This window comes from Delphinus delphis, chromosome 7 (assembly GCF_949987515.2).
Source record: "Delphinus delphis chromosome 7, mDelDel1.2, whole genome shotgun sequence".
Taxonomy (NCBI): Eukaryota; Metazoa; Chordata; class Mammalia; order Artiodactyla; family Delphinidae; genus Delphinus; species Delphinus delphis.
The window spans coordinates 79716749-79742259 of NC_082689.1; the positions used below are offsets into that span (position 1 = coordinate 79716749).

Below are 25511 nucleotides of genomic sequence, written 5' to 3' on the forward strand. Positions count from 1 at the left end.
CAAGGTTATTTAAGTAAAATTATACAGCTTTAAGAGCAGCCATAATTTTCAGAGAATGACTTTCAGTAAATATCTTTATAATTGAGAGAAAAGAAAAGAAAGAAACAGCATCAATTCGAAATTCCATGGACATTTGTTTTTTATGATACATAAAATCTCCGAAATCCTTTCCCCGTCAAAAAGGTCTTTTAAAATGAACAAAATTGCACTGAACATGTTGATTATCATCTAGGCAACCTTTTGAGAGTGACACATGTATCTGGAACTGTGTGTCATGTAAGGTACAGCTTCTGCCCTCTAGGATATCATAGTCTAATTGAGAAGGCAGGTGTGTACACAGATTTCCAGCAGAGCAGGAACATTCTAACGGAAGGATATACAGAGCTGCTCCATGTGGTGGCTACGTGTTGGACTGTAAAAATCTCAGAGACATGGGTTCAAATTCTGACTCACCCACTTCTCCATTGCTAGATATGGCTGAGACTCAGTTCTCTTTTGTAAGACGTGGTTATGATAATACCTATAACACAGGTTTGTCCTGAACATCTTAACTCATTTTAGCTCTTAGTATAATTAGCACCATCCCAGGAAAGCTCTTCTTAATCCATTCATTTTCCCCATCAGATACTCCCATAGTACCATATGCCCCCTCCTCCTTAGCACTTATCACACCTTGTAACCTTATGTTTATATCTGTGATTCTTTGATTAATGTATGTCCCCAGTATCTAGCCCGGTGCCTGGAATGCTCAAAAAGTTTAGCTTGATGAATGAATACTTGAATTAATAAATATATGCATGAGTAAAGATTAAGAGAGATAGCGTGGCACATACTTAGCTCAGTGTCTGACCCCTCAGGTGATGCCAAATCCATGGCTAGGAAGTCTCCCACTGTTCCCATGGGAATATATCATCATCAATAGCTCTTCAGCTGTGTGTCTAGCAATTCACTAGACAAGGTTATGGCTGTAACCTAGACTCAGTTTTATCCCACTGCATATCTTGTTATGCTGATGAGGTTAAAAGATCCATCTTGCTTTCCACTGGTAGGGAAAGGAATTTAAACTCTTGGTATTAGAGTTAGGTAATCAAATCAGAAAAGACTTAAAAATTGTATTTAAATTATAGTTAATGTTTAATATTTACTCCAAGATTTCAGTTGCAGTAGCAAGGAGAGCCTTTTTTTTCTTAGGTTCTTTAACACAGTAGTGAATAAACTGATCTGTTTATCCCCCATGTGTTGAATAAATGGCACAAAATAGGAATATGTATCTGATTAGAACAGTTTTAATTTCAGGGTGACAGAGGAAATGTCGAAGTGTATAATGCAAAAATCCTCTTCATTCTTTGCACTTGTAAATAATTATCTAATTATTGTCAGACCTAACCTGTAAGTTTGATGAGCGTAGGCACTTTGATTTTTCTTATCACTTGATTCTAACACATTTCCTGGCATAGTGTATGTACTCAGCAAATATCTGTTTAATGAAAGAATGGATGGGGAATTCCCTGGCAGTCCAGTGGTTAGGGCTCCGCACTTCCACTGAAGGGGGCACAGGTTCAATCCCTGGTCGGGGAACTAAGATCCCACATGCTGCATGGCACAGCCAAAGAAAAAAAAAAGGTATGATTGAATGAATGAATGATTTAATAAATGAAAATGGATGTACGAACTCAAGCAACGCTCTCTTACAGCTAGGGGAGAAAGCTTACCTAACCAATAGGATTTAAGCACTGCCCGTTCACTTTTTGAAAAGCCTCACCTTCAGTCACTGGTTTGAATTTTCTGAGCTATTAAACATTGGTTGGTATCTGGTGTCAATGTCCTCCACACAAAAGACCAAAAACACACCTATATCAAACACTGTTGGGTGTATTTCTCATTGCAACCAGAGAACCATAGGGCATCTCAACAAGAAAGTGTTAAGCGTGACTTACTGTAGGATCTGAACTTGTATCAGGTGACTTGAAGAATGCAGGAGAGATTTTGCTCTGGATTGAGTGCTGTCAGAATATGGGGTGAATTCTATGGTTGGATATCTTAATGAATCTTAAGTAGAAAAAAAAAAGGAGAATAGAGGGACACTAAATCTGACATGGTGAATAAGCAATACTCATTTATATTATCTGGGCAAGGGGGTAGTAGATGGTACTTCGTGACATTGACAATGCTCATGTTTTGTTGTGTTTTAACATTATTACAAAGTAGTCTTGGTTTTTTGTTGTTGTTGTTGGTTTTTTGTTTTTTTTGCGGTACGCGGGCCTCTCACTGTTGTGGCCTCTCCCGTTGCGGAGCACAGGCTCCGGACGCGCAGGCTCAGCGGCCATGGCTCGCGGGCCCAGCTGCTCCGCGGCATGTGGGATCTTCCCGGACCGGGGCACGAACCCGTGTCCCCTGCATCGGCAGGCGGACTCTCAACCACTGCACCACCGGGGAAGCCCAGTAGTCTTGTTTTTGCCTTGATCTATCATGATCCCAGAGTACCCTGGTCTGACGTTGATGTTCTGTGAAATAATTGATGTTATTAACTATTATAATTATTATTGAATTTATTAATAGGAGAACTCCAAGACCTAGCTGTGAGCACCAGGTCAGCTCCCAGATGTCAGGAACTGTTTTTCCCTTCTCACTGGGAAAGTGACATAAAAAATTATTACCATCTACTTGATTTAGGTTGAATCAGTTTCTTAGTTTCCTTAGCAGAGTCAAGTAATTAAAAATTAGTCAGAGATGGGTTGTTTTCACAGGGAAGGAGAAAGGATACATTTTGAAACAGGAAGGAGTCAGAAAGGAATGCCTCATTAGAGCAAGCTCAGGGGGTTGGGGGATTTAAAGACACATGAAACACATGAAGGAAAATAAATCAGAAACCTTATTTTGTGTTTTGAATTGTTGACACTGAATTTTAGAAATAGGATTTTGTAAAAGAATGACAAAGAAAAAGTTGGAATTTCTGTTTTTAACAAAGTTATGCAACACTATTACTGAAATATACATGAAAGTAGTGAAAAATCACAACATGCAGCTCCATCTTCTACACAAAATGCTCTAGTCAGTCTTAGGTTTATACCTAAAATGTCACTTTTATTTTAAAATATCTCTTTAGAGATAATTACATTTCTAAGTGATTCATATTGCTCTCTGATAGGTAAATAACGAATACCACTAAAAACAGACCTTTATTCTTAGATATTAAAATATTCAAGATTTTATACATTTAACGATATTTAAAATCTTTCTTTGTAAAAGATCAGTCAAGCAACCCAAAGATTATATCTCTATTCTTTACGTATTTTTTTTATCATTCATCATATCCTGTCAGTGATGTTAGCTGTCTTTGGCTTGTTCCCAGGACCTTTTACAGGCTTTCATCTTTAGAAACTCAATTGCTTCCTGTATGGGTAAACTCCGGAACATAAAACCTGCCCTTCCACTCATTTGGAGGTGAAACTTGTAGCAGAGCTTATGCATGCCTTTTTGCTGAAGACATGATTATCATTCTAGCTTCTCAGACATAAAAGTTCCCGACTCTCCCATCATCCTCATCAAAGTGCATATTGCCACGTAAAGAGCTTTAAGTACACCATTAGTTTTATTTTAGTCTCTGAAGTTTCTTTCATTTACGTGTGTGGTCCTCTCCTCTCCACAACTTTAGCACAGTATTTATATTTTTTACTTGAGGGAAAACATACACATATATACCCACATTCGGGGTATACTACTGAGGTTGATTCTTCGCAAAGACACAAGAAGTTTACCATTAAAAACAAAACACTGCTCAGAGATGTCCCTGAGCTTTCATCTACACAGCCATAACCAAGCAGCGATCTGTTTATTTTCTGTTTAATTAAAACATTCCTCAATTTTGTTCTCCATATTAGATTACAATAATTAGACAATGGCCAAATCTTTTCTTCACTACATGTTAGGTGGGTCTGCCAGATTTAGCACATATACATTGCTCCTTCCTAAATTCCTTCTATCACTGATTTATTTTGGTAGAACACTAAGTATGCCTGTTTCGAGTTGAGATAATTATCACATAAGTTAAATAAAATGCCACTGTAGGAATAATTTATGTCCCTGTTGTTTTGGACCCGTGTAATTCACATTCAGTCAATTCTCTGGCTCATTTAAATAGCTGACACTGTTTAAAATATGACTGTACTGATAGTGCAAGACATTAGTTTGGTGCAATAAAGGGTAACTGAATCGCTCAACAGTTTCTTTGATAGCAGTTTTTATTAATTCCCAGTAATTTAAATCACGATTCATACTGCAAATGTATACATATAGAAAGGATATGACATTTAAAAGTTGGATTAAAGAGGGCTTCCCTGGTGGCGCGGCAGTTAAGAATCCACCTGCCAATGCAGGGAACACAGGTTTCAGCCCTGGTCCGGGAAGATCCCACGTGCCGCGGAGCAACCAAGCCTGTGCACCACAACTACTGAGCCTGCGCTCTAGAGCCCACGTGCCACGACTACTGAAGCCCGTGCACGCCTACAGCCCGCGCTCTGCAACAAGAGAAGCCTCGGCAATGAGAAACCCGAGCACCACAATGAAGAGTACGCCCCGGGCTTCCCTGGTGGCGCTAGTGGTTGAGAGCCTGCCTGCTAATGCAGGGGACACGGGTTCTAGCCCTGGTCTAGGAGGATCCCGCATGCCGCAGAGCGGCTAGGCCCGTGAGCCACAAGTACTGAGCCTGCGCATCTGGAGCCTGTGCTCCGCAACGAGAGGCCACGATAGTGAGAGGCCCGCGCACCGCAATGAAGAGTGGCTCCCGCTTGCCACAACTAGAGAAAGCCCTCGCACAGAAACGAAGATGCAACACAGCAAAAATAAAGTAATTAATTAATAAAGTGTCTCAGGTTGATGTGTTTAATACCTTCACAAATATTAAAAAAAAAAAAAAAAAAGAGTACGCCCCGCTCACGGCAACCAGAGAACGCCTACACGCAGCAATGAAGACCCAAAGCAGCCAAAAATAAATAAATAAAATAAATAAATACAAAAAAAACAGTTGGATTAAAAAAGTCAAACACGAACTGATGTGGCTACCTCAGTGAACAAGTTATTATTTATTGAGCTGCTTCATATTTTAATATTGCTTCCTATTGCTTTGGGGATTTTTTAATTATGTAATTAATGTTTTTGCTGGAATTTCATATAAGCAAAAACAATGTTAGAAACTGCAAAATAAAAATATGGATAAAAAATATATACGTAATATCAACAGTAGAAGTTGGAGGCCATTTTTCATCTATTTTTCTTTTCTTATAATCATTTTGCATAAGCTTGTGCAAACCAAAGGGGATAAAAGGGGAAAAGAATTCTTATTTGTTCGAGTTTTTCCAAAGCCAGTATAATCTTTGCCTTTGTAATTTCCTCTGAAAAGTCTGGGGCTCCCTTAAGCAGTGTTAGACTGAAAGCAACCAGGTAAGATTTGAAACTTGGTTCCACATTTTCTGGAGATGTTTCACCATAGCACACGTGGGTAGTGTTCCTTCTTCTTTCAACACAGTACATATGTCCTACCCTATACTTCTCTTTTCTTAGGGTAAGACACTTCCAAAGTCAGTTGCAATGTTGACTTTTATAAACTTCGTTTTTCAGCCTCAATCTAAAAAGGCTAGAAATTACTCTGGAACCCATTTCAGTAAAACCAATTCTGCAGTGTCCAGAAATTATGGGTTGGATACACAGCATATTGGTGGTCCAGCTTATTCCAAGAAAGTCTGAAGATCACTCCCAAACTTCTCAATACATTTTTCTTAAAGTACCTGGAAGGCAAAGAGGAAACTGAAAACTTAACATCAAAAAACATAACTGACAACTGACTCACTAAGATCTTAGATAATTGGCATTAATTATAAAGGAATCAGATTAAGGGAAAACTTCCTCAGGGTGCAAGTTACAGCAATAATGGCAAACAGTTATATGGTATTTACTGTATGCCTGGCATGGTTCTAAGACTTTACTTCTTCTAGTCACTTAATCTACAAAACAATCCTATAAGTTCGGTTACTATTATTCCTCCTGTTTTTCAGTTGAAGTAAACAAAAGCACAGAGAAGTTAAGTGACTCACATAAAGTTAGTAAATTGTGGTGTTGACAGTTAGACCAAGAAAATCTATTTTCTTAATTATTATAACATACTACTTCTTGGTATATCACAGCTTTGTTTTATACAAAAGGGTTCACCTGAAAAAAGTAGGTAAATACTTCACAACTCTCCTAATACATGTTCATTACTTTAAGTCTTAGGACCTGTAATAGCGAAGAACTGGGCAACTATCGCTATCCATCCCTGAGTGCTTCTCCATGGTGGATCATCCTGGCTGTCAGCATCTTTCTGCATGTATGCAAATTACATACAGCCCAGGAATAGCTGAGAAGAAAGAGGGGAAAGGTACAAGCAGGTTATACTGTGACACCTCAGTCCAGGATAAGTAGAGAAAGAAAACTGGAGCCTATGAGGAGGGGGGAAAACTGCTGAAAAGAGAAGGGAATAGTGACAAGAAGTTTCAGAATAAGATCTTGTCTTTGAAAATAATTGTCTGTAGCCTTAAGGGGAAAATGTCAGTAAACATCTGGCAACCTAACAAAATAGCAAGGAAAAATATGTCTTCTACAGAGCAAGAACTGACAATTATTAAAAAGAAAACAGGTTGAGATTTTTTTTAAAGCACCTAAATAAAGTGAAAAAGAAACTGAATAAGTAATCAATGCAAGTGTACTGAATATATATTATATATATAGTAGATTAATGCCTCATTATCCATAATACCTCCATATCCAAAGAAGGCATTAAAGAGCCACTATCTATCGACAAAACTGAGAAACTTTCACTGATGAAGAGGAGGACAAAAATATGAGGAAAATTAGAGAAAAATGATTATACAAGTAAAGGAGAAAACATTCTTGTGGGAAATTATTAAATAGATAATCAAGTAGACTGAGCGTTAAAGAAGGAACTATATGAGCAATGGTATGGGCAGGGTTAAGGAAAACCAATAAATACTGATGAAGCATCTACAACCAGCAATACTCAGGTTGGAAGGGGTGAGGGAGCAGCAAGCAATGAAACCTGGAGAAGGCAGTCAAAGAAAGCCTGTAGAAGTTGTGATTAGAGCTAGAAAGATTCAGGCAGTGCCCAGCCTTCTTCACCCAGTGAGGAGGGAGCTGAGGAAATAAATATCCAACTTTTCCTGCCCTGTGATCTTCTGAAGATGCTTCCCATTGGCCAGTGACAACTGGAAGGCAGAGGGCCAGGAGAATCAGTTATACAGTCATAAAGATCAGACTCCCAGAACATAGAACATAGTGGAAAAGATGGAAACTAGATCTGTGGGGCAAACGGAAAATATCCAATCCAGTGAATTATGTGGAAGGGAAAGGGCAGAAAAATAGCATGCATGTCAAAAAAAAAAAAAAAAAGGAATAGAAAAAACAATGAAAAATATCATAGAAGAAAATTTCCTTAGGAAGCTCCACACTGAAGGGCATCACCATGCTCTAGCCAATGCCAGTGAAAAAGATTTACGCCTAAATGCATCTTGGCCAAAGTGTGAAGTAAAACCATACAGAGTTCAAGGAAGATGGTTTACTTACAAATGAAGCAAAAAATAAGCAAGTTTCAATATCCATAATAGAATGCCAAAGCAGCAACAACAATAACAGAATTAGATCTAAAAGGTTTTCAAAGGAAATAATTTTGTCATGAATTTCATACTTAGTCAAATTGTTCTTTATGTGTAAAGAAATCAGAAATGCATGCTCAGATATGAGTAGAAACAGAAAATGTAACATCTAATATCTTTCTTGAAAAACATTTCTTAAATATATACTATGAGAGAAAAAATAAAATGAGGAGCTAAATAGGAGATCATGTTATAAAGTGGTGCTGGTTGTCAACATTAAAGCATTTTAAAAACACACACACAGCACAGCTATAAGTTTAGTTACAAAACAAAATGTAAATGTCAAAACATTATCAGAATATGTGAAGGAATTGTAAGGTAAAAATTAATACCATAATAATACTGATATGGATTCCAAATCTAAAATGCTATTATAGATTCCAAATCTAAGCTTATATAAACAAATAGGAAAAGAGAATAGAAACACTGTGCTAAATTTCTTACCTCACGTGTGGGAATATATTCTTCACTCTGACATTAAACTTTAGCAGTAATTATAATAATAATACCACCACTTTTCATTGAGTACTTACTATATGCCAGGAACTGCTCTGAACAATTTACATGAATTAATCCATTTCAAATTTAAAATAACTCTATTAAGTGTGTGCTATTATTATCCTTATTTTACAGATGAGAGAACTGAGGTTAAAAAACTTGCCCAGTGTAAATAAACTAGTTTTTGAGTCTGTCTTTTTTTTTTTTTAATCACTATATTACTTACTACACATGTTCAACAATAAGAAATTGATTAAATAAACCATGAAACATCTAAAACAGAAAATCTTCCCTTTTAATGTTATAAAAGCATATTTGTTGATGTGAAGATATTTATTTTCAACCACATGTACAAATATTTACCTTGTATTACATAATGGACATCTGCTTTTGCCTTCACAGCATACACCTCACAGGGTTGTCTAAAGTGCCAAATGATTATACTAGATTAATTCATGTCTCAATCCTCAGCCTTCAGTACAAGCTCCAATAAATTCCCTCTTTTAAGCCATATGGCATTTGTGATTGAAGGAGTCCTAATGATTCTTACTTTTTAAGGAAAATGAATTTTCCAAGCTACATATCATTTTTAAAAAGCCAATATATATATGTATATATACAGTGATTAAATTCAGTGGTTGCTCTTAAGCATTGTTAATAGCAGTTATATTTTAGATAGTAGGATTGAACGACTTTTTTTTTTAAACAATTCTTTTAATTTTTCAAAAATTTTATTTATTTATTTATTTATTTTTGGCTGCGTTGGGTCTTCATTGCTGCGCGCCGGCTCTCTCTAGTTGCAGCAAACGGGGGCTACTCTTCGTTGCGGTGCACAGGTTTCTCATTGTGGTGGTTTCTCTTGTTGTGGAGCATGGGCTCTAGGCATGCGGGCTTCAGTAGCTGTGGAACGTGGGCTCAGTAGTTGTGGCTCACAGGCTCTAGAGCGCAGGGTCAGTAGCTGTGGCACACGGGCTTAGTTGCTCTGCAGCATGTGGGCTCTTCCCGGACCAGGGATTGAACCCGTGTTCCCTGCATTAGCAGGCGGATTCTTGACCACTGTACCACCAGGGAAGTCCCTGAATGACTTTTAAAATCTGTATTTCTGATGTTTCCTTTGACAAATATATTGTTATTGTGTAATAAAGGAAAAATCAATTCTTGAAACAACAGTAACAAAATTACCTTTAGATATCAACCCTCTCAAACAAATATTTTATACTACTTGCAGATTAGGCAATTTGAGGACTTTTTCTCTCATGAAAGTTCACATATTAGTGAATGGATGAGGCCAGCATTTATGAATAAATAAATGAAAGTCTGAAGGTTTCTGACCATCCACCTCCTCACCAAGATGGGTAGAAGAAGAAACTGCAGGTTAGACTAGATTTCTTCTTAAGATGCAAGTCTTGCCAGTTTTAGCACATGAATGAAGGATAATTTCTCCAAATTTTATAGCATAGAAAGTCACAAGATTATTTTATTAGGAAAAATAATTTAAACTACTCATTACTATTCAACCACAATTGCCTAGAAAAAAAAAATGCACTGATGCTTCTATTCAATGTCCAGATTAGCCAACACGGTCTCTGGTCAAATACATTCAACAGAAAAGGAAAGGAGTTTATTGTCTTTTTGCTATTAGAAAATATTTATTAAGTTTTTATTTTTCATTGTACTTTTCAATATAATGAAAATCAAATATATTAAAAATAATAATCACTGAACATCTACTAGGTGCCAAGTGCTCTACATGCACTATTTCGACCCTTTAAGTTACGTTTCAGATGGGGACACTGAAGCCCAAAGAAGAGAAATACATATATGTATTCAATTCATATAGTCATTCAATCTTACTATCCAAATATAACTGCTATTATCAATGATTAATAGCAACCATTGACTTTAATTACTATGTATATATGCATATATGTATTTGTTTTATGAATTTATGTATTTTTGCAAAATTATACAGCTAATGTGTTGTGAGCTCGGTATTTGAACTCAAACCTGCTTGATTCCCAAGCAGCTTCAGGACTGCTATCTTGTCTCTTAGGCCATGGGAGCTTACGTTCTGCATTTTAAAAATGCTAGTATGCATTTTTAGTTATGAGAGAAATGACTGAAGTTAGTTGAATAATTTTTGCAATTCCTTCTTTTAAAACAGGTAGAGCTCAACTCTCTTGCCATCAGCAGGGATCACAGGCAGAACTCAAAAGTTCTCCCCTTTGGTGAAGCAGATGTCTGTGATTCTGGAACTGGGACCAGGTTGACTTCCTCCAAGTTTCACTTAGTCGTCTCCAAGTGACCATGAAAAATCAGAAGAACCCGATAGAGGTGCTGGTACAGAACTACACTGAAGTTTCATGAATAGTAATAACTTTTTCTCTATAAATAGTAAAATGAGAGACTTCTGATTTATAATTAGGTCTTACATTTCCTATTATGTGCTAGAAAATGAAAAAATAGGGCATTTCTCCTCTCACATCAAGGTAGTCTTACTGATTCTCAGCTTAAATTAAAATACAAAAACCTATAGTCAAACTTGCTCTAAGTTACTTTTCTGTAATTGTAGATTGCCTGTAGCATATACTAAATAAATACTAAAATCTATAAGTAAATGATCAGTAAATGTCATTTGCACATGAAACTCAAAATTGGGGCAAAGTAGTTAAGACAGAGTGATGAGAGTGGCATGGTCATGAAAATTTGTTATTTATAAAAGATGGACCAAGAAGAGATGGGTCAGAGCACCCATCTCAACAATGTAATTTTAGAAAGATGCCATAATTAAAGTTAGGAAAGAGAGTCTGGAATCTGAAGTGATGCCTGTATTAAAAAATAAATAAATGAACAAACCAAAAAACCCCAAACAGAAAGACTATATCACAGCCTAACGCTGGATGATATCATTGTTTTTAAAAAAAGAAAAAAAACCATACTTTTCTGGTAAAGGGATTATTTAGTTTGCAAGCTAGGCTGAAGATGTTTCCTTTCTGAGGAGTCAAGTTTCTCTTTCCAGATGGTTTCTTCTCCCTTAACTCAAAAAAAAAAATTGCTTTTATGGTTATTGATTTTGATTAATGGATACTGTCATGGGAAACCATTTTCTTTTCCTTAAAGAACACAGACCCCTGTGATAAGGACAAAGTTTACGTTTAAAACCTTTGTCCATCATTAACCAATTGGATTGAGGAGGACTATGCCTAGTTCTTTGCACGGTTTGAGATGATCTAGCCTCAACAGTAGGATTTTAATTGTTAAAATCTTTTCATTTCTTTTCCATTATGTGGCAAGAATACAATGGCTGATGAAGGAAAAGCTCTTGACTGGATGCCTAATTTCAATTCAGGCATATAATTAATGTTCCCAGGGTCAGGCTCTTGCCTAGTGGATGCCCCATGGGCTTCCAGTGGCTGAGTGGAGGGAACTGAGCAGGGAGAAATCATCTCTGTAAGCCAGCTGGGCTTCCCCAGTTACCCATCCCTGGCCCGGCTAACCCCAATGCATCCCTAAGCCCTGCTGGTATCTGCTATCAAGCAGAGCCAGAGGAAATTGATGGAGACAGTGCCAATATCAGTGCCCCTGAGGCTTCTCCTTTTGCCAACATTAGCTGTAAAGAATCTGGTCTCATTCTCTTTTAAAGCTATTGATTTTTTCCCTCCCTCAGGCCAGTCCTGCATTATGCTCCTTCCAGGGTCTGAGAGCTGTGTCTTTCACCAGTATGTTTCTTTTAGAACATTCATTTACGGAATCAAAGAAGAACTCTCCTGGGTATCCTGTTATCTTGCCAGTCCCGACCTGAAATACAGCTGGAAAATGCAGGCAGCTCTGTAAATAACAAATCTGACCTTTATCACTCAGTGCTTCCTGGCATGCTTCTTGTTCAAAAAGATTCTAAGAAAATCAGGAGATAGTGTTCATTCACTGCCCACTTCTTCTCCGGGTACCTGTGTTTAAATCTTCTCTGTTTATGTGTAAATGATATTTAGGTTTCTATTTTCTCCTTGGTGGATATACTTTATAACTAGTGGTTTCTGTCTTAAATAAGTTGTTCATTCATTCATTTAATCCATATTCGTTTATTCATGCAATTCATTCATTCATTCAATACTTATTATTTACTTATCTACTTCATTCCAGGTACTGTGACAGATGATGAAGTTTCTGTACGGAACCACACAGACCTGTCCTCATGATCAGGACAGAGTAGTAAGCAGACAGTAAATAAAGAAATGTGCTATGTGGTATCAGGAAAAAACACAGAATGTTTTAAAACAGCACAGCAATTTAGATAGGGGAATCCACAGAAGGGACATCCAAGGTGACACAGCTGGGGGCTGGAGCATTGCTCTCCACATGTCATCTCTATGAAGACTGATGGGAGGGAATAATGGGTGCTGGACTCAGGCAGGAGATGAGTTAGGAAGCTGTTGCTCAGATGCATGGATAAATGATAGCTCACCTAATGATACAGGGAGGGCTTTTGGAAGGAACTGACGATGTCCTTGTCTCATTTCATCAGCATAGAACAATAGCAAATATTATATTTTTATTCGGAGGGATTATTTTATTTCCAGATAACTGAAATCTCTGCTTAATTAAAAAAAATTAGAGTAGGCAATAGAGGTAAAATATAGATGAAAAATAGATAATATTCCAATCACCCACAAACTCTTTCCTTACCAGTCTCCTGTTGGCAGTGAGGGTTATCCTTCCCCACTTCTTTCCTTGTGTGCCTGTGTGTGTGTACATACATGAGTATATGTGTTTATATACACACACATTTATTACATGAAAGGAATTAACACTATTTATACTATAGGAAAATTATTTTTTACTTAAATAGATGTCCTTTCATATTAGCACACATAGATAAATCTTATTTTTAATGCTTGAATAATATTGTACAAGATAGAAATGAAAGTACAATCATATGCTAATCATTCCACATTATTTCTATTGCTTTTTAGTTTTGGTTTTTTACACTTAGTTTTTTAATTCATTGCAAAATTATCTTGGTGTATTGTTTGAAGTGATATCACAATAATTTTTTCTCCCAAAGTGTTCTGTTTATTGAATAATTCATCTTTTCCTTACCATCATGATGTACCAAATTCTCTCATAGATACGTCTTTTTGGACTCTATTTTCTATTCCAGTGATCTATTTATCTATTATTAAGGCTGCACCACACTGTTTTATTAAAGTCGCATGGTGCTTTGACATCTTATAAGCAAGAGAACCCAAGAGTGGTGGCTAGAATTGTAGTCACTGGAGTCAGGGCAAATATGACTCCAAACTCTGGAGAATAATAATTTATTTACTCTCAGTGCTGTTTGTGATCAGTGCACTCTTACATCAGTATGATACCGTTTTCAGTATACTGTATTTCCGATTATGATTAAAAATTGATTTGGGGTGGGATAGGGAGGGTTGGGGGGAGACGCAAGAGGGAGGGGATATGGGGATATATGTATACGTATAGCTGATTCACTTTGTTATACAGCAGAAACTAACACACCATTGTAAAGCAATTATACTCCAATAAAGACGTTAAAAAAATTGATTTGGTGTTGACTTTCAGTGATAGATGTGTATTAAACAATTTATTTTTAAGAAGAAAATATTGGAATTCTTTAAAACACCACTTTATTTGATGGCTGTTCCTCTCAATGCTTGGAGCCTTAAGTAGTGGGATTTTAGTCCATCATATATCTAAGCTGACTTGTATTCACTCAGGGCACCATGAGGTTGGGTTGGTTGTCCGTTAGTGCCTTCTGATTTTTGTGGGGTCAAACAATTGCAAAAAAAAGAGAAAAAACCACTTTAAAAAATTATCTTCTTTCAACAGAGACACAGAATGTAGAGAACAAATGTATGGACACCAAGGGGGGAAAGTGGCGGGGGGTGGTGGTGGTGGTGGGATGAATTGGGAGATTGGGATTGACATGTATACACTAATATGTATACAATGGATAATTAATAAGAACCTGCTGTATAAAAAAATAAATAAAATAAAATTCAAAAATTCCAAAAAATAAAAATTAAAAAATGAAATTAAATTAACCCAATATCTAGAATAAAGCATAGGAGATTAAAAAAATTATCTTTTTTCTTATAAATAATTGACTTGGACACAATGGTGGCTTTAATAAAGTTACAGATAAAAATGTCTTCAGTAACCTGGTGACGGTCTCCATCCACTGTGAACTAGCTCTACAGCTCAAGTCCTTAGGTATAAAATACAAATATTGAGTAGTGTTTTATAGCTGGCAGCACAGACTGTGGGCAGCTCTTTTTATTTTATTTTATTTATTTATTTTTTATACAGCAGGTTCTTATTAGTTATCTGTTTTATACATATTAGTGTATATATGTCAATCCCAATCTCCCAATTCATCCCGCCCCACCCCCACTTTCCCCCTTTGGTGTCCATACATTTGTTCTCTACATCTGTGTCTCTATTTCTGTGGGCAGCTCTTAAAGAAAGGGAGGAAGACTGGGAATAAAACACATATTTTTGAATCCTATATGAACAGCAATACCTGCTATAGCCCAAAGTTGCCAGATGCAGAGGATGGAGTACAAAAGTAGAGTCACTTGGGGAAATTACAGCTGGCCCTGTGGATCCTTTGAAGCAGTCAGTTGGAAAAATGCCATGAGCAAAGCCTCCTGAATAAGCTAAAAGAAAATATTTACAAATATTAATATTATGTTGCTAGAAATGTGTTAGCAGGCAAAATATGGTAAAACTTAAGGCACAGACTCTGATTCTACGAGGGAAGTCTGATCGAGGGGCTGTGTAGGGGGATAATAATGTTCGAAGGTATGATTTGAACTCGTCAAGAAGAGCTTGTTGGTACCAATTAACTGAAAAGCCAAACCTAGTTTGTGTTTTAGGGCAATTTGGATTGCAAAGTCCAAGAGAAGGATTTTTAAGAGTAAAACACTGAAATCACAAAATGGTCCTACTGGTTCAGCAGTATATACTATTTAACAAGCAAAATCACCATTTATCCTAAAAATAGTAGGCACCCATCATCATAACACTACACAGTTTATTGGACACTGAATCTCTCTTAATGGTACCTAGGGCCAAGTTAATGCATGCAGCTAGATGAAAAAGAAAGTCTTACGGGGCATCCACAGACATCCATTCTCTCTCACTGCCGTTCCTTCCCCAACTCTCTCTCTCTCTCTCTCTCTCTCTCTCTCTCTCTCTCTCTCTCACACACACACACACACACACACACACACACACACAGAGTGTATTGAGAGATTGCTGTTAATCCTGGCAGTGTTAACCAGAAGAGTAAGTAGGCACAGAGCTGGTTACTCTCCCTTTCTCCTTTCCTTTAGTCATACAACCAATCCTATTAAAATCTTCCCCTGTCAATTTTCCCCAGCTGTTTTTCCCCACCATTCCTGCTGTCACCATCCTTGTCTAGCCCTTGATGACGGCAGTAGTGGACTAATTAGTTTCTTCTATCAGGCTTCCCTCTTCCAATCCATCAACTTCTCCATGAACAGATTTATCTTCTCATATTGCAATCATCACCTCGTCTCAAAATCTTTAATGGCTCCCATTTTCTGTAGAACAAAGACCAAATTCTTAATCGTGGCCTTCCACAATCTGTTTCCAAACTGCCACTCCAGACTTATGTCGCTGATAACTGTACGACAAAGTATATACAACACAGAGAAGCAAACTCTCTCCTCACGGCTCCCCATGCTCTCTTGTCTGTGATTTCATGTCTGTGATTTCCACCATATTTTTTTCATTTCCTTTTAAAAAATCTAAATCCTCTCCTTCAAGTTCCAATTCATATTCTTTCTCTTTTCCTTAACTTCCCCCTCGTCAATGGCCACTCTTTCCTCTGAACTGTTTTAACAACCATAAGTCAAGTTGCTGGGTAATGCTGATTCTTGAGATTTTTGGAATATTGAGAGGTAGAAGGTGGGTGAAGAATATGGCCTTTAGAATTGCAAGTGGTTTTCTATCTTTAGAGGTAGAGATTCCAATTAAGTTTTGTGGAAGATTGTTTTGGGGTGTAGTAATCATCATTTTTGGTCAAATGTTGGGACATAGGGTAAGATCACGCTGCTCTTTTGAAGTTAGGAGTGGGCACATGATTTACTTTGGCCAATGAATTGAGAATTTAAGTGACATGTGATACTTCTGGTTGTAAGCGTCAAGTCAATGGGTGATTTTCCGAATTCTTCCTGCTGCCTTAGCAACCAGCAATATAACCAATAGTGGCTGAAACCTCAGTCTGGTTCTAGAAGATGATATAGAAAAGAGTCCATCAAATCACCAAGTCACCTCTCCTCGGTGAGCCGGAGTCCATCAACTCATGACTCTTACAGCTCACCCATGAGTAGTAGACAACAGGAGCAAGAAATTAATCTTGGGGCTTCCCTGGTGGCGCAGTGGTTGAGAGTCCGCCTGCCGATGCAGGGGACACGGGTTCGTGCCCCGGTCCGGGAAGATCCCACATGCTGCAGAGCGGCTGGGCCCGTGAGCCATGGCCGCTGAGCCTGCGCGTCCGGAGCCTGTGCTCCGCAACGGGAGAGGCCACAACAGTGAGAGGACCACGTACCGCAAAAAAAAAGGAAATTAATCTTGATTTTTAAGTCACTAAGATTTAGGGGTTGTTTGTTGTTCCTGCATATTCTGAATATGCAAGATATATCCTAGCCCATCCTGAATGACACACTAAGAAAATCTTCAAAATGCACCTTTCACTCCATAAATAAAGATGTCCTTCCAGTATTGGGGGAACTCTCTGAAAGCATAATTTACTTAAACGCAGGTGTTAAATTACTGAGAGTTGAGCTGAGAGTTTATATCACAAGACCAAGGGTGAAGAATCTGAGTACCAGCTCTTAAGCATCATTTCAGGATTCTGGAAATGCTGGGTGTTGCTTTGAAGATCAACTAAACAGATGGGCATGCGTGTTCCTGGGAAGGGAAGGCTTCTCTCCTCATTTCCACGGCAACTGGAGCTGCCGTAGCTCAAGGAGGAGGGACTTTTGGAGCATCCACAAGACTGCTGTCTCCTGAGGAGAATCAGCAGCAGGCTAACAAACAGGCCCTTTGGAGAACAGTTGACATTGGCAGAGGGAACTGTAGCCACAGAGAAAGATCACAGCAGTTAGTTATTGGCTGAGGGTGAAGGCTGATTCCAGTAGACAGACTTTTGTGAGCACAAGTGAAGCAACCCTTGGAGAGTCCCAGCAATAATTAGAGGATGTTATGGAATTAGGGCTTGGAGTCAATGTCATTTGGACCATAAAATAAAGGTGACCTCGTTTATTACCAGATAAGCCATATAATGTATGTAATACAATTATTATTTGTAAAGTTTATTTATTCTTATTAGTTGGTTTATAATGATAGATTTTCGCTTCATACTAAAATCTCATCTTCACAAATATATTGCTTCTTTTTTTGTTTAAATTTTTATTTTATTTATTTATTATTTTTGGCTATGTTGGGTCTTCATTGTTACACACGAGCTTTCTCTAGTTGCAGCAAGCGGGGGCTACTCTTCATTGCGGTGCAAGGGCTTCTCATTGCGGTGGCTTCTCTTGTTGTGGAACATTGGCTCTAGGTTCATGGGCTTCAGTAGTTGTGGCACGCAGACTCAGTAGTTGTGGCTCGCGGGCTCAGTAGTTATGGCTCGCGGGCTCAGTAGTTGTGGCTCATGGGCTCTAGAGCGCAGGCTCAGTAGTTGTGGTGCACAGGTTTAGCTGCTCCACAGCATGTGGGATCTTCCTGGACCAGGGCTCGAACCTGTGTTCCCCGCATTGGCAGGCGGATTCTTAACCACTGTGCCACCAGGAAAGTCCCTATATTGCTTCTTTAAGGCAAGGAAAATTTTTAGTATAAAATGGGCAATTAATAGGGGATTGTTAATATTGATAATGAAGTTGTGGAAGAATTTTATTTTGAGCAAAAAAAGATCATTTTATTTTCATGGTGGGTAGAATTTAATGTACCTCTAGTAAATAAAAAATCTGAATTTCAATGATAGAAAGGAACTTAGAGAAAATTTTGTCCAGTGGCTTCAAAATGGGCTTGGAGGAGGCCTTGCTGTGATTTCAATAGGACATCAAAGGCCTTACATTTTTCCAGGCAAGCTACTCCACTTGTATCTGTTCTGTTAGTGGGTTCTATAGGCAAATCCATTTGACGAACGAGTCTGCTGTTAATGTAAGATTGACCTGGACCTTTGACTAGATTGATATAGTTCAACTACCTTTTTCTTTTTTTAACATCTTAATTGGAGTATAACTGCTTTACAATGGTGTGTTAGTTTCTGCTGTATAACAAAGTGAATCAGCTATATGTATACATATATCCCCATATCTCCTCCCTCTTGCGTCTCCCTCCTACCCTCCCTATCCCACCCCTCTAGGTGGTCACAAAGCACGGAGCTCATCTCCCTGTGCTATGCAGCTGCTTCCCACTAGCTATCTATTTTACATTTGGTAGTGTATATATGTCCATGCCACTCTCTCACTTCATCCCAACTTCCCCTTCCCCCTCCCTGTGTCCTCAAGTCCATTCTCTATGTCTGTATCTTTATTCTTGTCCTGCCCCTAGGTTCTTCATAACCATTTTTTTTTTTAGATTCCATATATATGTGTTACCATACGGTATTTATTTTTCTCTTTCTGACTTACTTCACTCTTCAACTATCTTATTTTATACAAGGTCAACACATGTTAAATGGGTCGTCCAAGGGCACGGATCTGGTAAAAGCCAAGAAATCAGGTCTCCTGCTAGCCACCCTGGTGTTACCAACCACAGTTATTCTTAATGATTTGGATTCTTTATTGTTTTTAATGCATTACTGAATTATTTATTTTGCAGTTCCGTAAAAGTCTCATTTTCTGCTTTAACCACTTAAAAAAAATTCTTTCAGAAGCGAATGAAGTACAGTAATGAGGAAAAGAGCATGTTGGTGTGGTCGGGAAAGTCCCTAGTCTTAGACTCCTACCTTAGATTTGGAAGTAATCTGATTTGTCCTTCATATGAGTGTCAGTCACCTTCACAGGGCCACTAGTGAAGGGAAATCCTGTGTACGTTGGATGACGAGGAAAACCAACCTCTCATCTCTGAACAACTGAGGCTGTTTTCTAGTTTAGCCTTTCACTGAACTTAATTTTTTTATTGGACTATAGTTGATTTACAATACTGTGTTAGTTTCGGGTGTACAGCAAAGTGATTCAGTTATATATATGTGTATATATATATATTTTTTCCAGATTATTTTCCATTATGGGTTCTTATAAGATATTGAACATTGTTCCCTGTGTTAATCAGTAAAGCCTTGTTGTTTCATTGAACTTAATTTAATATCAGTATAACATTGTAACCATTCTCCTGAGAATATAAATACATAAGCTAGTGGGCATACCTATGTTTAGCTTGACCTTGATGGAATTAAAAAAAATTTTTTAATTAGTTACTATAATTCACAAATCAAATGTGGTGCTGATTAGAAGCTGTCCCTTTTATACAGGAAATGAGCCCTTCAGTTTTCCACAATCCCCACCACTCCATATTGCTGGGCCTGATAACCTCTCTGAATACAGGCATTCAAGATGGGCTCCATGTGCTATGCCATAAATATACCATGTTGTTATGTTTGTCATCGAAACTCCATGGATTTATTATGCAAATGTTCAGACTTTTAACTTCCTAAATGAGTGTATTAAGGACCTGAAGAATGGTACTTGTCACTTTCAAATTCCAGTTTTGTGGTTCATTAGGAATGAAAGGGAGAAAATGGGTCACTGAAACAGAAAAAGAGGGAGAAGCGTGTGAACTGTGAGATTTGGAAGCAGTATGAATGAAAGGAATCCATAGAAATGTATGTATACAGGAAGCAACCCAAAATGGGAATTATTTTCGTAGTGGGGAGGCACTTATTTGCGTTATCTGTGAGGCAGAGTCAGATCCAGCAATCTCACGTGTAAAGCAAAGGACAGTCGTTGTGTGGGCTTGAAGCGGACCATCCAGCTTTTGAGCCAGGTCCAGATATGGAGATCTGCTCTGTCAGGGGCAGCATCTCCAAATGCAGATGGACGCCGCCTCTGTCACGCCAGCTCTCACCTTATGGCAGCTCTCTGGGATGCAGTCTGGAAACACCATATGGGATATAGCCTTTCCCACATAATCCCATGAAAACTTACAGTCACACGTTATGAATATTTCATCTTTCTTCACGAATCAACTTCCAAGGTGTGGAACATTCCTTTTCCTTTTATTTTTTCTTTGCTTTCTGGGTCCTTGGTTTAAATGGTTTTCACTTAGCTAAATAAATGCTTCTTTGTCAAATTTAGGATGTTAGTAGAGGGTCTAGAATTATTTGCCATCATGGTAATAAAAAGGAATATGCTGACCTTTCTTACTATGCACATATAATAGCAAAACAACTGAGTAAACCTTTTTACAAAAATCAATTGGTTTGATTTTCTCCCTTTCTTTCTCTCTTTTCCTTCTTTCTTCCTTTCTATGCTTTTCCTTTTGCCAGAATCGGCTAGATTTTTAAAAGCAGAGTTGGCTAAATTAATTTGGTGTTCTGGTTTCCTGGAAATGTGGCCTCTCTCTGACCCAGCTTAAAGGGATAATCTTCAAAGCTCCTTTCCTATTCTATGGTTTAATTTTAAAATATTAACCATCAGTCATTTAAGTTTATATATTGTTTTGAAATCCAGCTTTGTGGCTATCGTTTTGTCTGTTGACATTAGAAGAATTATTTCATCTTCCTAGAGAGAGTGACAGCAGCTGGTTGACAGGACAGAGCAAACCAGACTGTGCCGAAAAGGGAGGGGAAAATACCATATCTAATTAAAGCAGCAGGGAACGTTTTTAGCAAGGCAAATTGTAATCCTTTATCTGGAAACTAGCCAGGGCATTAGGGTTAACAACCCTGTTTGTGAAAAATAATCATAAAAAACATATATCCACAGTGGTTTTATAGATCAAAAGTGTCTGGGATGCCCAGGTTGACATCTCATTTAAAAAGCCTTCTTACAGTCAGTATCCCTAACACCTGCCAAACAAGACGGCAAAAATTTAGCCTCTGTGGAAAGACAGTATTAGCTTCAAAAATGCTTGTGGATCTTATTTGTCCTGGATTTTAGCAGGAACTTTTTTTTTTTTTTTAAGATGACCTCTTTCCTCCTCTGACTCTTATTTATTTATGGCTGCGTCAGTCTTAGTTGCGGCATGCTGGATCTTCCCTTGTGGCATGTGGGCTCTTCGTTGTGGTGTGTGGGCTTCTCTCTTGTTGTGGCACTCAGGCTCCAGAGCACGTGGGCTCAGTAATTGCAGCGCACAGGCTCTCTAGCTGCGGTGCGCAGGCTGCATGGGGGATCTTAGTTCCCCGACCAGGGATGGAACTCATGTCCCCTGCATTGGAAGGTGGATTCTTAACCACTGCACCACCAGGGAAGTCCCAAGAATTCTAACTATAATCTCAGGGGGAAAAAAAAATCAATTGCACTTTTAAAGGAATGGGTATAAAACAGTTACAAATGTTTCTTTTAAATGGACCCTTCCTTACTGGGTCAGAGTCCCAGGAATCAGTCCTAGCTGCACCACTTTCTGGCTGTGTGGTATCCAGTGAGACACATGGCCCAGTTCACCCTCAATTTCTTTCTTTGGAAAATGAGGGTAACAATATTCATTGACTACCTTCTCCAAATAACAGTGAGTATTGGATCAAAGGTCATCAACCATGTGAAAGTACACGAACTGAGAGCAACTTACACATGCAAATTTTGTTTTGTTGTTGTTATGGTATTCGTCCCTGAAGGTCCCAGATACATAGCAACACTGGAAAGCCTTGGTTGGAAAGCTTATCTATGAAAAGGCAGGCACATTTCTCAAGAGTAGATTTAATCTATCAATCAAACCTTCTGGTTTAATTCAGTGCTCCGGACCCAGGCTCTAGGTGATTTGTTAGTTACATATTGAATTGAACTTGTGTCAAAGAGGGGATCATATGTGGCAGTTGAAATGCAACAGGTTGAAGCAGCTGTTAGGCCGCATAGAATCATAGGGGAAAGTTTGGGAGAGGACGTCAAAATTCATATATTTAGGAATAGCGTTTCAAGCTGTAATCAAGGGTTGAGTTAACAAGTTCAAAATGAAGCCTCTAAAATTTGGGAACAATAATAAAAACAAAATAGGGACTATTATTTTCGTGTTTAGAAATGCCTAATATGCTGCCATTTCAAGCTATGTCTTGGTTGGCATGGGTTCCATCCCAGAATTACTGTCTCATTTCTAGGGAGGTAAATTCTAGCTACAGGATACTTCCTGGAATAAAAAAAGATCCTGAGGTGAATAGCAAAAGCACGGACTGTATCTATACTCGTACATATTTAAATTAGAATACCTACCAAATGTAAAAGTATACTTATTTGCTGTTCCTAGTCTTTGCACTTTAGAATTTTTCAAACATTTATTTTGAGTTTCAGACAAAAAAAAAAAAAAAAACTTCGTCACTTTGATTCAAATTTCATTTGTATCTGCAAAATTTTTGATCCAAATGCCTATTTGTTATTTAAAAACAATCATCTATGCAAGAGTTAGCATGGAAAGAATGTATGATCTGTTTATTTGTTGCTATTGCTGTTGTTAAATTAATGTGCTGTGTCTGGAGAGAAATAAAGGAAAAAAACCTCAGGAGAAACATGTTGGGCAGTTGAATTCAAGTGGTTTATCAAGAAAACTTGCCTTTCTTTAGTGATTAGGTGGTGTCCTACATCCCTCATGAATCATTTTTCATTCAACAAAAGTCACAGCCCGGGCTTCCCTGGTGGCGCAGTGGTTGAGAGTCTGCCTGCCAATGCAGGGGACACGGGCTCGAGCCCTGGTCCGGGAAGATCCCACATGTTGCGGAGCAACTAAGCCCATGTGCCACAACTACTGAGCCTGCGTTCTAAAGCCCGCGAGCCACAACTACTGAAGTCCACGTGCCTAGAGCCCGTGTTCCACAGCAAGAGAAGCCACCGTAAGGAGAAGCCCGCCCACTGCAACGAAGAGTAGCACCTATTCACCACAACTAGAGAAAGCCAGGGCGCAGCAACGAAGACCCAACACAGCCAAAAAAAAAAAAAAAAGTCACAGCCCAGATGTGAGAGCCTGGCAAGAGCCTGGGCTGGCGATACCTGCCAAATACGTAAGAGTTTGCATATCTTTCCCTTTGCTCCCATTCTCTGCTCTCCAACTAAAGTCGACATTGCTGTCTTGATTCTGAATTGTCCTTCGCAAGTACACCTGGAAAGCTCTGATCTTCTTTAGGGCCAAAGTCATTGTTTTACTGTCTCCAGCAAACTCTAGGCCAGAAGGCTCATCTGGTATCAGTGTCATTCATGTGCAAAGTAGAAACTGAACTGAACACATTATCTTTGAGCTGAAATTGGTCTCTCCAACAGTACCAGCCTCTTTAAGGGGTGGCATGCACTTGAAGGTTGGTTATTAGTTCCAAATGCTGCAGAAGCATCTGCTCTCGACTAGCCAGAAATCATGTTTAATAACAAGAAAATCTACTCCAGCCAAATCCCTGTTGGGAGGGCTCTCGCATGAACAAAAGGCCCCCACTTCCCCTGATTTCCATAACAGATGTAGTATCTGATGCATGACAGCTCAGCGCAGCCCTGCGCCATTATTCCCCTACACATCCATCTGCAAGAAACTGTGCTTTCATTTTATTAATTGCTCTGGTGGGCTACACATTATTTTTTGTTGCCCAGAGAGTATTCTGTTTGTGCTTCATGCTACACTGGTCACAATAATAGTGATTTTTCTTAATGTTAAAGGTTATTAGCCTTCTTCCTTTACTTGGTTATGCATCTTCCATACCCAATAAACTATTAATGCCTCCCTGGGGGGTTGACAGTTTCACTTAGTTGGTCCGGTCTGGTGTTCTCATCCCTGGTGCTGCTTCTTTGTCTTCTTATTGAGCATTCTTGGGACAAGCCAGATATGGGGGAAAGTCATTAGCAGGGTCCTAAGGACTAAATGCAGTTCCTAATGCTTTGAAAAAAATAAACAACAAAGCATTAATTTTGACATTTGTAAGTTAACAGTCACTTTAAAATCACACACACACACACACACACACACACACACACACAACCACAGATAAAAATATTTGCTACTTTAGAAAGACAGATGCTCTTAATTTGTAATTAGTCCTAGGTCAGTTTTCTCCTAGCGATGAAGCTTTAAGTAAATGGTGAAGTTTGCTTCCTGATACCACCAGCGGCCCAGCTATAACACAGCCAGCCATCACCCCCATCACGTTATTAGAGGGTGCATCGTAGAAGCAGCGAATGGGACACTGGGGGTGGGGCAGGGGGAAAGGAATTGATAGCATGCTTAGAGGGGAAAAAACAATGAAAAGATAGAATGTAGTAAGCAGAGGAGTCATAAGTATAAAATAATAATAATATATAATCTCCACATTTCATTTATTCAGTAGAATGTTAATTGATTTGTTTCATTTTTAAAAAATAAATTAGGAAGTACATGTGCATTTTCATTCTTAAAAGACCCTGTCTAGAATTTAAAACATTGTAATTTGAAAGAAAGACACTGAATTTAGTACTGAGTCCAAAATCACATGAGTGAAGCTATTGTTCAGGTTACGTAAAAAAAAAAAACATATAGGTATAGCAGAGCAAGGACAAAGCCGCAACAAAAAATATGTATGAATTTGCCAGGTCAAGCTCATTTAAATGTAATTTGCATGGTTGGGTAGCTAGTCATGTAGAATTTAGATATGGAACAGCAGAATAAATGAGCTATCTCTACTACCAAAATTTCCTGGACAGAGTATCAGAACATCAGAGCGACACTGAAATATCCCAAATTGTTATTTTATAACAAAAGTGAAAGTTAATATATAAAGAAAGAATCTTATGCTGCTATTAATCTATCCCTTTTATGGTGTTTAGTGTTCTTGTCTACTGACTCTAAAAAAAATAAGAGAAAATATAATAATAATTAAAAAACCAGCAGCAAAAGCCATAACATATTTACTTATAAGTACCATGTCACTGGAATCTTTCAAGACCTTTATTTCTCTTTGGACCTGGCACATGTCCACTTACAGACCCACTGATAAATCTTTTTTTAAGATGTAATTATAATAATAATAATACTTCTATTGCCTATATTACAAGCTAGTGCTTTTATATAAAACTTTTTTGTTTTTGCATAAGGTTATGTTTTGAAAAACTGTCATGAAACAAGTCTGCACAACTGAATCAGTAACGTATGAAA

At 38.2% G+C, this 25511-nt stretch overlaps 1 non-coding gene across 1 annotated transcript; it reads left to right on the forward strand.

The window, feature by feature from the left end:
- The first annotated feature begins 13854 nt into the window (after window positions 1-13854).
- LOC132428813 (small nucleolar RNA SNORA79) lies at window positions 13855-14002 on the forward strand. The gene has a single exon (XR_009520207.1). It is a non-coding gene; the product is annotated as a small nucleolar RNA SNORA79 (small nucleolar RNA).
- Window positions 14003-25511: the final 11509 nt, after the last annotated feature.